General features: G+C 36.1%; 1 pseudogene; it reads right to left on the bottom strand.

Moving 5' to 3' along the window:
• Positions 1–4,335, bottom strand: part of LOC107565966 (uncharacterized) — a 12,744-nt pseudogene extending 8,409 nt beyond the window's left edge.
• Between the last annotated feature and the right edge of the window lie 10,797 nt (positions 4,336–15,132).

Here is a 15,132-nt window from a genome sequence, read left to right as displayed (position 1 = left end):
CTTTTTGTCTTTGTGTTTTTTTTTTTGTGGCTGTTTGAAATGTTGATTTAAAGTGTCCATTATGTCATTATTATTTCAGTCAAATCTATAAAAAAAAAACACCCCAAACTACATAAAAAACTTGATCAGTCAAATAAAAGTAATCAGACTCCAGCTACTTATTCCTCATTGACTCATTGACGCGTGAACTTTCCCTTTAAATGACGTGACACTCTGCTCTCTTACTGCTTCCATTAAAGAGCAGGGTTTTTGAGTTTTTGAAAAATATCTCTTTTGCAGTTTATAACGTAGCTACTCTTGAATGAAAACAATCTGCAAAGTTGTTAATCAAAAAAGTGCATGATAAATAAAGATATTGTCTCTCAAAAGAGAGAGTCGATTCTGAATCGCCTTAACGAGTCGTCATATTTTTAAATCTTTTGCCTGTTGCCTTTGCCTTTTGGTATACGTCACATTTGCATAATCCCCACTATTTCCTAAGAATGTGTCGATTAATGTAGACTGACGTTGTTCTAATTACTTCGTTTAATAATAAAGAATGTAGTGTAGTGCACAGACTTTATAATCATTGTGAAATTGCTGTTTATTTTGCTGCACCGGCAGCTATAAAGTTAATGCGGGAGAGACGAGCGAGTTAGTTAGGCTGGTGCGCCTGTGATACAGCTGTTCTGCGTTCTGATTAAAAGTTAAGACAGAGCGTCTTTTGTCTGTCATCCTTCAAAGATTACAGTAGACATATTTTGGTTTACAAACTGTATGGTTTCATCAGTTAGCCACGTTAGCACTCGGCTAACATATCCACCATTATTGTTTTAAGTGTTCACAGTTTAGCAGCTAAACTTTAACTGTGGGCACAATTCGCTTGCATAAGTGTTTTTTGTATTTTATGTTATTATTTTAAGAACGGATTGGAGCACTATATTACTGTTTTATGTAAAGGTGCTTTGTCAACGGTAGCACTCGCTAACTTGCTCAAGGACTCCTCTCTGTGCCAATCACAACAGGCTTGGCCAGCTGACCAATCAGAGCAGAGTAGGCTTATGGAAGGGAGGGGTTTGCTCCGAACTTGCTTGGAACGAATCATTTCGAAATCATTAGCAAATGACTCTAATATTAAATGTATATTCTGAGAAAATTACAATGTTTTCTGACCTTAGATGCATTTAAACCTGTTGTAGGGGACTCCAGCACAATATTAGGATACTTTAAAATACCATATGACCTGCTCTTTAAGTGCTGTTAGTAGTGAATTAATTAATTCAGCATTTCCATAAGGATGTGCTAAATTCAACAAAGCGGTTTAATATAGGATGTATTGATCTTGTGATTTAGCGAATTTTACTATACAAATATTTTTTTAATTAGCCGTTAAATTTTTATATATGAATATTACACACACCACACTGATCTTTTAACAATGCATTGGTGCAAAAAAGCACACCCTTTGGACCAATTTCACAGCGTGATTTCTCGACTGCCACAAATACTGCCTTAACAAAATACTAATAGCACTTTTTTTACAGTACCAATATTTTAAATTGGTCTTTGAACTTGGCTAAAACTTTGAACTTTTAGCAAAAAAAAAAAAAACACACGCTACTTTGCCAAAGCACTGACAGAACCCATTGATCTAACAGTGTTGTTGAGCACTCCAAATGCAAACTTTGCATGCAACAATCCGGCAGTAATTGACAGCGCTCTGATCCAATGGCATACAGGCATTGTCAGATTGATAGTACTCTAGCCCAATGATGTTGGGGGATCCAGTGGGGGTGGCAATCATATTTCTGGTGCCACTCTTTTATCACAACCCTGCTAAAATGTAGTGCCAGTACATGCGCTCATTGGTGCCCCCTCCTGCTGGTGGCGCCCTGGGCGACCGCCTAGTTTGCCTATGCCTAGCAACGGTACTGATCTATATTATTGAAGCATGCACACTTTATTAGAGCAGAAAGACAAACATTTCCCTGAAAAATGCACAATACACAATCTTCCAGCCCAGGGTGAAGTCTTTATGTACGTTAACAATGATTTGAGACAAATATAATGTAATTTAATGGAAAACTGTGTGAATGTCACACAGTAAAAATCAATTTCATGACGCAACAACATTATGCAGTATCTGGTTGTAAAACCGCCTAAATTTAAATTTCTGAACAAGCTGGATAAACTTTCACAGGTAAGAATGTGTTGGTTTGTGTTTTTGCTATGTATTAACTCAATATTGCAGGTTTTTAAATTAAAGTAGGCTACCTTTTAAATACCTTGCTAGCTAACGGCTTCGTCTTGTTGTATTGTGTTAGTTAACTCCTTCCCCGCCATTGACGAGTTATCTAGTCTTTTAGAAGAAAACACTTCCCCGCCAAAGACGAGTTTTTATGGCTTTTAGTGTTTTCACTGTTATACACTCTGGGGCGCTATTACACATCTTCTGAACGAGAACAAAACCTCCCGAACAAAAACACACGTGAACAGCACGGAGAAACTAGCTATCTCTTAAGTAAACAGATGCATATGAAAAATAATGTGATCATCAACAATAGACAGCATATAAATGAAAACTGCATAATGTTACAGAGTAAAATGTTGATCCAAGAAGTGGTATATGTCTGTGCATGCTTTGGAGGTGTTGATGGAAGCGATTTACTGGATTTATGCTTTGATAATCGTACTGAATATTATCCAGATGTAGTTTTTGATAAAAATGTGATTTTATCACCTTTTTGCTCAAAATTATGCATTTTTATGAAACCTACCTATATTCAAGTGTTGATAAAAAAAGAATTCTTTAAGCTAGAATAAAACAGATTTTTTTGTTTAAAAGTAGAGGCTCTGGTCTTTATTTTGGTGTATTGCATATTCAAATATTCATATAGCAAAATATACGGGACGCCACCAAATAATTTTTTTTTTTTTTAAAGTATCTGCTTTAGTCTACTGCAGATATAGATATTCAAGCATGTGTAGCCTATAACAACAGTTGCAGACACTCAGGGATCTTGCTCTAGAGTGTTCACGGACCGGCTTTGACTATTCCAATATGGCAGACGGCTTACATATATCAGCCCATAGAAACAGCCGTTAATAGGGCATCTACCTAAACATATCTAGGGTTTTAACCATTTTAGGTGCTGATAATGTCCTCAGCCTTGACAGCAAACATACTGCTGTCCTTAAAACAAACAGCACGAGGCGTCAGTGATTCCACCTCTAGAGCTAGCTCTCTACTGTATAATGACAGCGGAGTCATCTCAGCCACTCCAGCAACAGACGCAACCTGGAAAACTATCGGCATGGATTTTTGCAGATAGTTCCAGCAATCAACTATCGTGCTGATTAATCGGCAAAACCGATACATCGGTCGACCCAAAGCCAATAGAAGGCAAGCCTGCAACCTTTAGCCAAAAAAGTGTAATGGCTAAAGCTAACGCTTCCGCTTTGGCAGTACATGGGAAAGGAGTCCAGAGGCCGTTTTTTCTTTAATGGATGTCAATGGAGGAGAGGCTTCACTACACTGAATAAACAGCTTTTTAGAGGAAACGGCTTATTTAATGAATTGACAGCCTATCAGCTAATCTCCAACATGTTTTACACTAAACAATAGTTTTAGATTGAACTATTTTTAGAGTTTACACTGAAAAAAATGCCATTTTATAAGAGAAGTCACTGACTTTTTGCAATAAGTGGGATTCAGCTTACGGCACTTCTCATTCATTCCTATGGTATCTGTAAACGGCGACTGAGTGACACACAACTCTGACTGAAATTCAATGACGTCAAGGCTGTGATGTGATTGGTTAGTAAGGCACACGTGATCAAAGTTAGCCGTTACGCTTTCTCCAATAGTAAGTAATACAGACCCTCTCATCTCCCTATAGTAAGACAATCTCTGGGTCGACCTCTAGATCAGACATCTGAATGTGTTACACTTAGGACATAAGCTCTTACCCTACAATGGTTCAGGACCTCAAGTAGTATATTCTGCTGATCCTCCCCAACAACAGATTTGCACTGGTTTAGAAAATAATTAGGACATCACTGAAAATGATCCCCACCATTCAACAACTGAATGGTGAACCGTGTCATTTATGCATAGAACAGGTACATATATGAATTGAGGTAACATTGACTAGTGTCAACTTCAACACTTATTGTGAGACAAACCTGTACTGGTGCATTTGGAAATACAGGAGGCTCCATGGCAGCTAAAGGGCTGATTGCCGTGTCCAGTCCAGACATCTCTGCAGGACCTCTGGCTTAATCAGACGGAGGCACAGCTCGGTGAAATGTGTGATCCTCAGACGGGAGTCCTACATTCATGTCCTTTGGAAAGCAATGATCATGACTGCAATGAGGATGCATACTGAACTCAACTTTTTTTTATCTAATACTCAAATACAATTACGTTTTCTGATCCTTATGCTGTTCCAAACTCATATGACTTTCTTCCATGAAATACAAAAGGAGAGTTTTATTGCAGAGTATCTGGACTGTTGTAGGGATTTCATATACAGGACACGGAGATGCCACTGGATCACCATCATGAGGCTTTGAATTAATCTAATCAAGAGATACCACAGAGACCTTTTGTACCAGAGCTGAAAAGCCTTTTCATGACATATGGATGCCTCGTGATCGTGGATGCATAGAATTAGTATATCCAGCAGAAAAAGGATGAAAAGAATTAAATAATGCCCTCAGGCAAGCACAGGATATACAGCGTGACGCCACATGACTATCCCATGTTTAACCACCTGCTTCCTGCATGACCGAAACCCTTACTTTCTTGTGTCACAGACAAAGAAACAGAGTGTACACAGACAATCATTAAAAAATCATTGAAAGTATTGGAGCAACTATATTCACAAATAATGTTTTATGTCTTAAATATGTGTGATGTGTTTATCGAAACCATGATACCTCAATCTTGGCCTTATAACTTTTCTTTTAGTGATTATGATTACTGTGTATGCAAAATACCTGTTGTTTAAGCTTGAATGAGAGCTTGTCTTATTCGCCGAACATTGGTGCTCGTGAAAAGTTTATATTTTGTATCATTCTCTGGTGATAATACTGTTATCAGAAGATAGTTAAAACTTGCAGAAATGCTCTCCACAAACAGCATGCGATCCATGGCAACCATGCCACCATCTGATTGGACAGCGACCTGTGGGCTGTATACAATAAAGGATACAAATCGTCTGATTTTTATCATTCAGCTCACAAAACTGGAAGTCCAGGTTCATCCACAAAGCTTTATTTCTCTGTCAGGAGGACAATAGTTCCAATATATAGCCTCCTGAGAACCACAGGGGGGAAAATGGTATCAAAGATATTAGAGAATGCGTTGATATACTATTTTCCTTTACACAATATATGTGTATGGCCAAAAATGGGGTTTCCCACTATAATCAATGTATCCCATTGTCTATAATTTGCATATTAATGTGTTCGTTGGGCAAAATGTAATGAAAAAATAAGTAGGCCTATAATAAATAATGCAACTATTAACAAATAAACTAATAACATTTTCATATAATATCTCATATTACATGCATATATTGATATTTAATTTTTCCCTAGGCTAGCAGGGGTACCATCAGCCAATCACAGCATTGAGATGAATGGTAATGCTAACAAAAAGTAATGGTAGGATTTACTTTTGAATCAATTTTCACTCAGAAATTACTGCAGGGATGCAAACTTGTCTAAAATTGTTGGGGGGGGGGTCCTTTTACAGTACCAGTACGCTTTCAAACTCTCCTGTGTGTTTTTGTGTGCGCGCTCTGGTTTCGAATTACAAAACCAAAAGGTTCTATTTAAACCGTGTTTGGCAGCGTTGAGTATTTTAAACCCTTACTTTCTTGTGTCACAGACAAAGAAACAGAGTGTACACAGACAATCATTAAAAAATCATTGAAAGTATTGGAGCAACTATATTCACAAATAATGTTTTATGTCTTAAATATGTGTGATGTGTTTATCGAAACCATGATACCTCAATCTTGGCCTTATAACTTTTCTTTTAGTGATTATGATTACTGTGTATGCAAAATACCTGTTGTTTAAGCTTGAATGAGAGCTTGTCTTATTCGCCGAACATTGGTGCTCGTGAAAAGTTTATATTTTGTATCATTCTCTGGTGATAATACTGTTATCAGAAGATAGTTAAAACTTGCAGAAATGCTCTCCACAAACAGCATGCGATCCATGGCAACCATGCCACCATCTGATTGGACAGCGACCTGTGGGCTGTATACAATAAAGGATACAAATCGTCTGATTTTTATCATTCAGCTCACAAAACTGGAAGTCCAGGTTCATCCACAAAGCTTTATTTCTCTGTCAGGAGGACAATAGTTCCAATATATAGCCTCCTGAGAACCACAGGGGGGAAAATGGTATCAAAGATATTAGAGAATGCGTTGATATACTATTTTCCTTTACACAATATATGTGTATGGCCAAAAATGGGGTTTCCCACTATAATCAATGTATCCCATTGTCTATAATTTGCATATTAATGTGTTCGTTGGGCAAAATGTAATGAAAAAATAAGTAGGCCTATAATAAATAATGCAACTATTAACAAATAAACTAATAACATTTTCATATAATATCTCATATTACATGCATATATTGATATTTAATTTTTCCCTAGGCTAGCAGGGGTACCATCAGCCAATCACAGCATTGAGATGAATGGTAATGCTAACAAAAAGTAATGGTAGGATTTACTTTTGAATCAATTTTCACTCAGAAATTACTGCAGGGATGCAAACTTGTCTAAAATTGTTGGGGGGGGGGGTCCTTTTACAGTACCAGTACGCTTTCAAACTCTCCTGTGTGTTTTTGTGTGCGCGCTCTGGTTTCGAATTACAAAACCAAAAGGTTCTATTTAAACCGTGTTTGGCAGCGTTGAGTATTTTAGCCAATCACAGGTATCTCTGTTGAAAGCAGTGGCCAATCAGAGGCGTTTACTGTAGGTTAGCCTGAATCCACTCTGAGCTCATTTTTGTTTTCGCAAGTTTACATAGTTCTACACACTCACAGATCTTCCCATTAACAAAAGACAAAGAAAGCATACACGAGGCAAGTAAGAGATTGATTGTGTAGCTAGTTATTGAATAAGCTCGGTCAGTTGCGTTATAAGAGGAACGCCCTTTGCTTGGTTTCTCTACGTCAGGGGTACCCAACCTTGCTCCTGGCCATCGACTGTCCTGCAAAGTTCAGCTCCAACCCTAATCAAACACACCTGAAGCAACTAATTAGGGTCTTCAGGATCACTCAAAAATTAAAGGCAGGTGTCTTTGATTAGAGTTGGAGCTAAACTTTCCAGGACAGTCGATCGCCAGGAGCAGGGTTGGGCTCGACATAATCCATTCACAGTTTGAAGACAAGTTTTATGCAAGTTCGGTCCTAGAGAGCCACTGTCCTGCAGAGTTTAGCTCCAACCCTGAAAAAAACCCTCACCTGTGTAACCCCGCCTTGGCAATCCTAAAGACATTGATTAGCTTGTTTAGGTGTGTTTGATTAGAGTCCATCAGCCACAACCTCATGCGACCCAGGAATAGACTTTTGTCCTCTAGAGGACATTATATTTGAGTGAATTTCTCTGAGATCCTACATGCTGTAGTTTTGTGTCTGGATGTCCTGTGCAGAGCACATTCAGGGCTTTTTCACAGATATCAAATGTTTGGAGGTTTGATCATAAACACTCTCTCTTCTTTGTCTTTAAATATGACTGATATTGACATAAAGGTCAAATTTTGCACTCTTAGGGATATAAAAACTGAAAAACTGATAAAAATAAAAACTTTTTTTTTGCCTGTACATGCCTTTTCATGTCTATTTATTTATTTATTATTATAATTTTTATTAAAATTAAGTTAAAATAACTTAGTCCTGGACCTACAGACATTTAATAATATATATATATTTTTTTCTTCTTATGCTCCAATCAATATAATGACATTAAAAAAAATCACAAACTTTTTTTTTCTGGTTCTCAGGAGGTTAAGTGATGCAGAGTAAATTCAGAGAAAACAACAGCAACAAGTCTGTGTTGCCTTGAGCAGCTATAGGTAAAGATAACTTAAATCTCTCCTTTTGATGTGACCTTTTTAGGCAATGTTTAAAAAAAATCGTTTTTAAACTAAATATAAAAAAAATTTATGCATTATTTAATTAACTAATTAATTTAATTTGTAGTTAACTATTTAAATAATTAAGCTTACTAGGCTGTTGGTGTCTGGGCTTATTTATTTATTTATTTTTAAATGACATGAGACTTTGTGACTTTTTGCACTTGCTATACTTCATAGTCATTTTATAATAACAATGAAGACGAAGAAGAGAACGATGTGTAGCTCCCGGCACCGATTTATACTGTAGTCGCACCGGTAGTGACGTCATGGCTGTCGCCGGCCAACGAGTTGGTGTTTTTTCAATGTATGCTTCAGATACGAGTCACGACGAGGCGTTCCCCATAGCGACCCCTAGAGGACGCAGTTCGAAGTTCCCATGAAAGGGAACCTAGGGAGTGGAAATGGCTACTGAGCTAATGGGTGATCCTCTGCTGCCATCTACTGGATATAATGTCATTTTCATCTTAAGTTTTTGTTTTCCACCAGGAGACTGTTACTGGTAAATTTCACAAATAATTACAAAGAAACGGTAACAGATTGAATTAAAAATAAAATTTTGAAGCAGAAAAACTGAAACTGTATTTTCTTGTTAATTACACTCCAATAATCTATGTTTTATTTACATCCTCTAAAAATATTTTTTACAGTGTATTACCTCCTTGGTACAACCACAACACAGAGTTTATAAGCCCACATATCATTAGCTACATGATCACTCCTTGATTAATAAAATATTATCACATCCTGCTGACATGCTTCAGATCATGAAATCCATTTATTTATTTATTCATTCATAATTTAATTCAGTAAGTAATTAATCCACTGAAGCACACATGGAAGGAGCTGCTGTAATCAGACACAGCGAGTTGCACTTCATTTCTATGACTAGCAGATGGCAGTATAGAGTGTGTGTAGAAAAGCTTTGCAGAAAATAAAATCCACATCACTTCAAACAGGATTCCACAAGATGGCATAGAAAACAATCTGACAATGCTACTGAGAAATAGCGTTTTTCTTTCTTTTCTTTCCTATTGTTTAGATTTCTCCTGTGTCCTCAGCAGTGTTGGGGGTAACGCATTACAAGTAACGCGAGTTACGTAATCAGATTACTCTTTTCAAGTAACTAGTAAAGTAACGCATTACTTTTTAATTTACAAGAGAATATCTGAGTTACTTTGTTTTCCAATTTATTGATTGACAGCTCTGCTCTCCCCATGTTGAGAGAAATCAGATGTTACTGTAGTTCAAAATAAATATGAATATGCATTCATTCATCTCACTCACACACACACACAGATTCAGTATTCCTCAAAATTAAAATAATGCAACTCAGAATATGACGCAAACCTGCAATAATTAAATGTTAAACAACACAAATATGCTTTATGTATTTAATCCCATTCTATTAAGCAATGTCTTTGCTTCTGAGCTTCGATGATCCAGTTCAAGCGTACAAATAAACACAAATTACTCTAGACAAACATTTGTGTGTTGTTTATTGCTGAAGTGTGTTGAAATGTCTTCTTCTGCATTCTACTGTACGGACATAAATGTACTTTCCCTTCAGCCTGAGGCTTATTCATTTCACTTTTGGTGTGAAAAGGCTTTTATATTTGCCAAAAATATAACTTTTTTATTTTAAAAACAAACAAGCAAGCCCTGTCCAGATTTAAAAAGTAACGTAATGCATTACTTTCCATAAAAAGTAACTAAGTAACATAATTAGTTACTTTTTTATGGAGTAACGCAATATTGTAATGCATTACTTTTAAAAGTAACTTTCCCCAACACTGAGCATCAGTATTATTTAGCCATTTGTTAGTCATAGTCTGGAATGACCCAAGACACCCTGATGATTATACAAGGCACTCTACTGATAATTAAAAAAGACTAATTGATTCAGTAATGTCTGAGTTTGCATGTAATTTAATCCAACGGTGTATCTCTTTATTCAAACCAAGTAATTCATAAAGAGAGCAAACATTAGTTTTGAATGGCTGACACAAAAGTATGGTGAGCTTTTTGAATACAAATTAATTATTATACATCAAACGAGTTTGCAGCTAGTTTACATCTAGATACAAAACCCCGTGTGGAAGAGTCCCAGGAATGGTGTCTGTGAACAGTAGAGGGCAGGAAAGAGCCAGACATTCAGGATTTGAACAAGAAAAATAATATTCATGCAAATGGATACAAGAGCATTTTTCTTACCCCATTGGCAGACAATTTGCAAAATAAGAAAAATACACTTAAAAGACTAATTCTTAAGTAGAAAATGCATCTTGATTTAAGAATCTTTAGATAGCCTATTCTGACTGGAAACAACAAGACAAAAATACTAAGAAAAGCATGTTTTTGGCAGTGCAGGCACATTGATTCATTGCACATATTTCCATCATGCAGACACTCTGAAAGTGACTAAAATGGCATGTCCTCTTATACTGAATCCTGTAGATGAGGAGGCTGTACATGTGAAGTAAATGATGAGATTAAAAAAATCATCTGTCTCTGTTGTCTTTCTTCCCCCCAAAAAGTAACAGCATGTTCTATGCATGTTCTAACACCATGCTAATTCATTGTCAAAAACAGCTCTGTTCACAGCGACCCATTTCGGTGCATGTCTCTTTAAATGATAATGAGCTACTGCTCACCTTACCCCTCTCTTCAGTTTTTTTGTGTGTGTATTTGGTGGTGCATTACCATCAAACACAAAAGTAATCCACCGCGTTCTCAGAGGCTCTGAAGTCGGGAGAAAATTAAGACTCATATTATGGCGTCAAAAGTTGGACAAATCAAGCTTTGTCACTGTGCGCACAGTACTGTAATTGCGCTGTGTTCATGCGCTTGCGCTGTTTTGTCCAACTTTTGACGCCATACTTATGTTCACATTTACATCCAACCACAAAACACCTGCATTGCTTGAGACGTTGTTGCTACAGCTGCTTGAGCGCAGAGAAAATGGCAGACAGAGTACAATTGACTGAGAGCGGAAATATGCTAATACGGGACAGTCTGTCAGCGGTCGTGGGCGGAGCCTGAGCAATATGACGTCATACTGCTCAGAATATCAAAACAGCTTGATAAATGAGACCTTTGTCTTAGCTTAGATCATTACAGGACTTAAAGACAAGCGTTACATTAACTTTAATAATAAGTCGTGGCCTAATGGTTAGAGAGTCGGACTCATAACCCAAAGGTTGTGGGTTTGAGTCTCGTACCGGCAGGGATTGTAGGTGGGGGGAATGAATGTACAGCGCTCTCTCCCACCTTCAATACCACGACTGAGGCGCCCTTGAGCAAGGCACCGAACCCCCAACTGCTCCCCGGGCGCCGCAGCATAAATGGCTGCCCACTGCTCCCACTCGCTCCGGGAGTGTGTTCACTGTGTGTGTGTGTGTGTGTGCACTTAGGATGGGATAAATGCAGGGCACTAATTCCTAGTATGGGTAACCATACTTGGCCACATGTCACATCACTTTAATAACAATTATTACATAAACATATGAACAAGCCAATTTTTCTCTTTTAGTCTGACACTGTGAATACTGTAGTAACCACAACCTGTAGTAACTGTCAGGAGCACGAGTAGGTATGATTGGCCTTGGATGGATGCCTTACAGGAGTGGTTCTTCTTTTCATGCCAAGTACACATTTGATCAAGCCAAAACTTCAATGCTGAACCAATGTTTTTTTTGTTTTTTTTAAAGCATTGAACAAATTGACATCTCTTTCAATCAAAGTATTGCATTATGGGTGAGTTTCTTACGGTTCGTAAGAAACTCACCCATAATGCAATACTTTGATTAATATCAGGTTTCCTGTATTTATATAAATCATGTTGCCACTTGCCTTTTTGTGGAAGGACAACACAATAGAGAACCATTATAAGTTTTGTAATATAATGGACTTGACTGCTTATATACTTCCCCTATAAAAGCTCATTGTTACGCAAGCTTCTGATATATTCACCCAGAGAAAACTGTGAAGTAAACACTTTCTGTCATATTTTTAATATTTGTTGATCGCATCTAATTATGTTGCGGAGGAATAAACATGATAAAACATGCTAGCAGCACTTCAAAACATGCTATCGGCGTGTTAAATAATCTTAGCAATGTGCTAAGCCTTGGTAGCAACGTGCTTAACATGTTAGAAACATATTCTAGCACTATGCTAATTCATGCTAACAATGTGCTAAAACATATTAGCCGCTTATAAACCTACAAAATGTGTTAGCAAAATGCAAATTCATACTAGCAACATATTAAAACATGTTAACAACATGCTAATTCATGTTAGCAACATGATCAACATGCTAGCAACATACTAAACATGTTAGAAACATGTTAATTCATGCGAGCAAGATGCTAATTAATGTTAGTAACATACTAATCAGGTTAATTCATGCTAGTAACATGCTAAAACATGTTAGCATATCTAAAATATGATAACAACGTTCTAAAGCATGTTAGCGATGTGCTCAATGTGCTAAACATGGTAGCAAAATGGTAAAACTCCTGTTTGACTGTTTTTACAATTATTTTATATAATTATATATATTATTATTTATATGGACTATTATTAACTATAGTAAATATAACAGTTTTATGTTTTAGTAAATTATATAAAAAATAACTTGTTAGTGGCCTAATTAATTCCAGAAGCTCTAAATACATTTATTGTGAAGATGGATCTTATCAATATTGATTTGTCCTGTCATGTAATACTTCCTCATTAAATTTTGTGCTTAATTTTTTTCAGTTTCCATTTATGTGCTGCACTGGAAGTTTGGGTGGCCACTGACGCTAAATGCAGAAGCGATAGTGTTTTTAAAAATTTAGAATGAAATATATTTTGGCCTTTGGATCAGTGTAGGCTAATTTAAATAATTACATTGCGTTCTAACAGCAGCAGGTTTTTACATTACCCTAAATGCTTGTCAGTACATTTGATAGTACTACTGTCTTTGAACATATTTCAAAGACAGTAGAAACATGAACTCGCATATAAAGATGTACTTATGTCCTACTTAAGTGGGTTCACTGACTGAGAGCGGAAATATGCTAATATGGGACAGTCTGTCAGCGGTCGTGGGCGGAGCCTGAGCAATATGGCGTCATACTGCTCAGAAAATCAAAACAGCTTGATAACTGAGACTGTTTAGGTTTTTGGGGGATTAAAAAAAAAGTAGTGAATGGATTTGTATTATTGTAGGTTGGTTGTGTACACACACTGGTAAGACACATTTATATGTGAACACCATGTACAAGTGAACTTTGCATCCGATGTCCCCTTTAAACTGTAAAACATTTTAATTTAATTGTAAATAACAAGTAAATAAGTGTCCAAAAACATTACATTCAGTTTGTACTTAAGTACATAATTTTAAAGTATATTAAGCTACTTTCGTAACAAGTAGGGTACAACGGGGCTAAAGGCGCCCCAGGGTAAAAGGTGCCTTTGATATTATTTTCATCTAAACCACTAGATAGCACAAAAACGTGGCGTAGCACTTTCCAAAACATTCGCTTTTCAAGATGCACCTGTATATTTGTCTGATCCTTAACGCGATCACGCGCTACAGCGCAAAGTTGATTCTGTGCTTACTTGATCTAATATTTTATGTTTTTTTTTTTATGTTGTAGATTTAAGTAGCAAATGAGAATCGTTCAAATTAATGCATATATTTTGAGACAAATGTCTTCTTTATGATTTTCAAGTTTTGTTTAAGATAATTAAAGCAACAGTTTTTAAATAACAAAAGAATATGTAAAAGTATGGTATTTGTCGTAAAAAAGCGCCCCTGCTGTTTGGGCTAAAGGTGCACAGTAATTAACATGATAATTAACAGATGGCTGACTTTTCCATCTGTTGACATGACATGGTTAGATTCAGATGGTAAATATCATATATTATGTTGGGTGTCCATATTAGAGATAATCACCATGCTTAGAATGAAACCATCATATTTAAAAACATGATATTAATCATATCATATAATAAAATATAATTTGTTGTTACTACTGTAAATATATATTCAATTATTATTGGATCTCCTTCAATACTTTCAGAATCTTTACTTATTACATTTGATTTTGTTTCTGTATTTTAAAATATATATTTTTTTATATTAACATATATTAATGGCAGTATATTTATTGAACAAAAATGTTTTTCTTTTATTTTTCAAAATAAGCAGAAAATAGTACAAACTTTGCTAAAGTGATTGTTTTTAACAAGAATTAGCTTGGACATTATTAAAAAAAACATTATTTTAGCTGAAGTTTTTGTATTAATACTGTGTGCCTTTTACCCCATGTGTGGGGTAAAAGACCCCTCTTGCCACCTCATACATTTATAAGATTTTTAAACAAAATAAACAACTTGAATGATTTATTTTGACACAAAGTATGTTGCTCCATTAATGTTCAATACAACGTATATATTTGTTCTGCAATTATACATTTTAGGCGCAGTGAATGGCACATTTTTTCTTAAGGTGGGCCTTTAGCCCCGTTGAACCCTACTCTTTTTAAAAATATGCTAATGTCTTTTTCACAATGGAATATGGTTTTCAGTTTGTTTTCAGAGTGATGAATACTTGACATATGATCAAGAAGGCAAATGGTCTTCCCCCTCCCAGGGAGTGACAGTTTGTATAATTCATGTTAATCTTGAATGATGATGCAGTTACAGGAGACTGCTAATCTATGGTAATGTTTGGTTAGGGCATTGTTTGTAAGTATAGAATAAAGGTCATGTAAGACGTTGTAGAGGAGCCCGGTGCTGTGCATGTAAAGGCAGGCTTGTCGTGAACATTTCGTAAGTGATGAAAAATGTTTCAAGTTTTTAAATTCCATATCAATTATAAGCACCTAAATAAAAGGAACTTACAATTCTTACATTTGTTTACATTTGAAAAAAAATTTTTTTTAATTTACTTGTTGTGTTTCATCTGTTTTTATTGTACCCTACTGCACTTTAG

This window comes from Sinocyclocheilus grahami, unplaced genomic scaffold (genome assembly GCF_001515645.1).
Source record: "Sinocyclocheilus grahami isolate Dianchi unplaced genomic scaffold, SAMN03320097.WGS_v1.1 scaffold1037.1, whole genome shotgun sequence".
NCBI classification, from domain to species: domain Eukaryota; kingdom Metazoa; phylum Chordata; class Actinopteri; order Cypriniformes; family Cyprinidae; genus Sinocyclocheilus; species Sinocyclocheilus grahami.
This window is presented reverse-complemented; position numbering and strand designations above follow the sequence as displayed.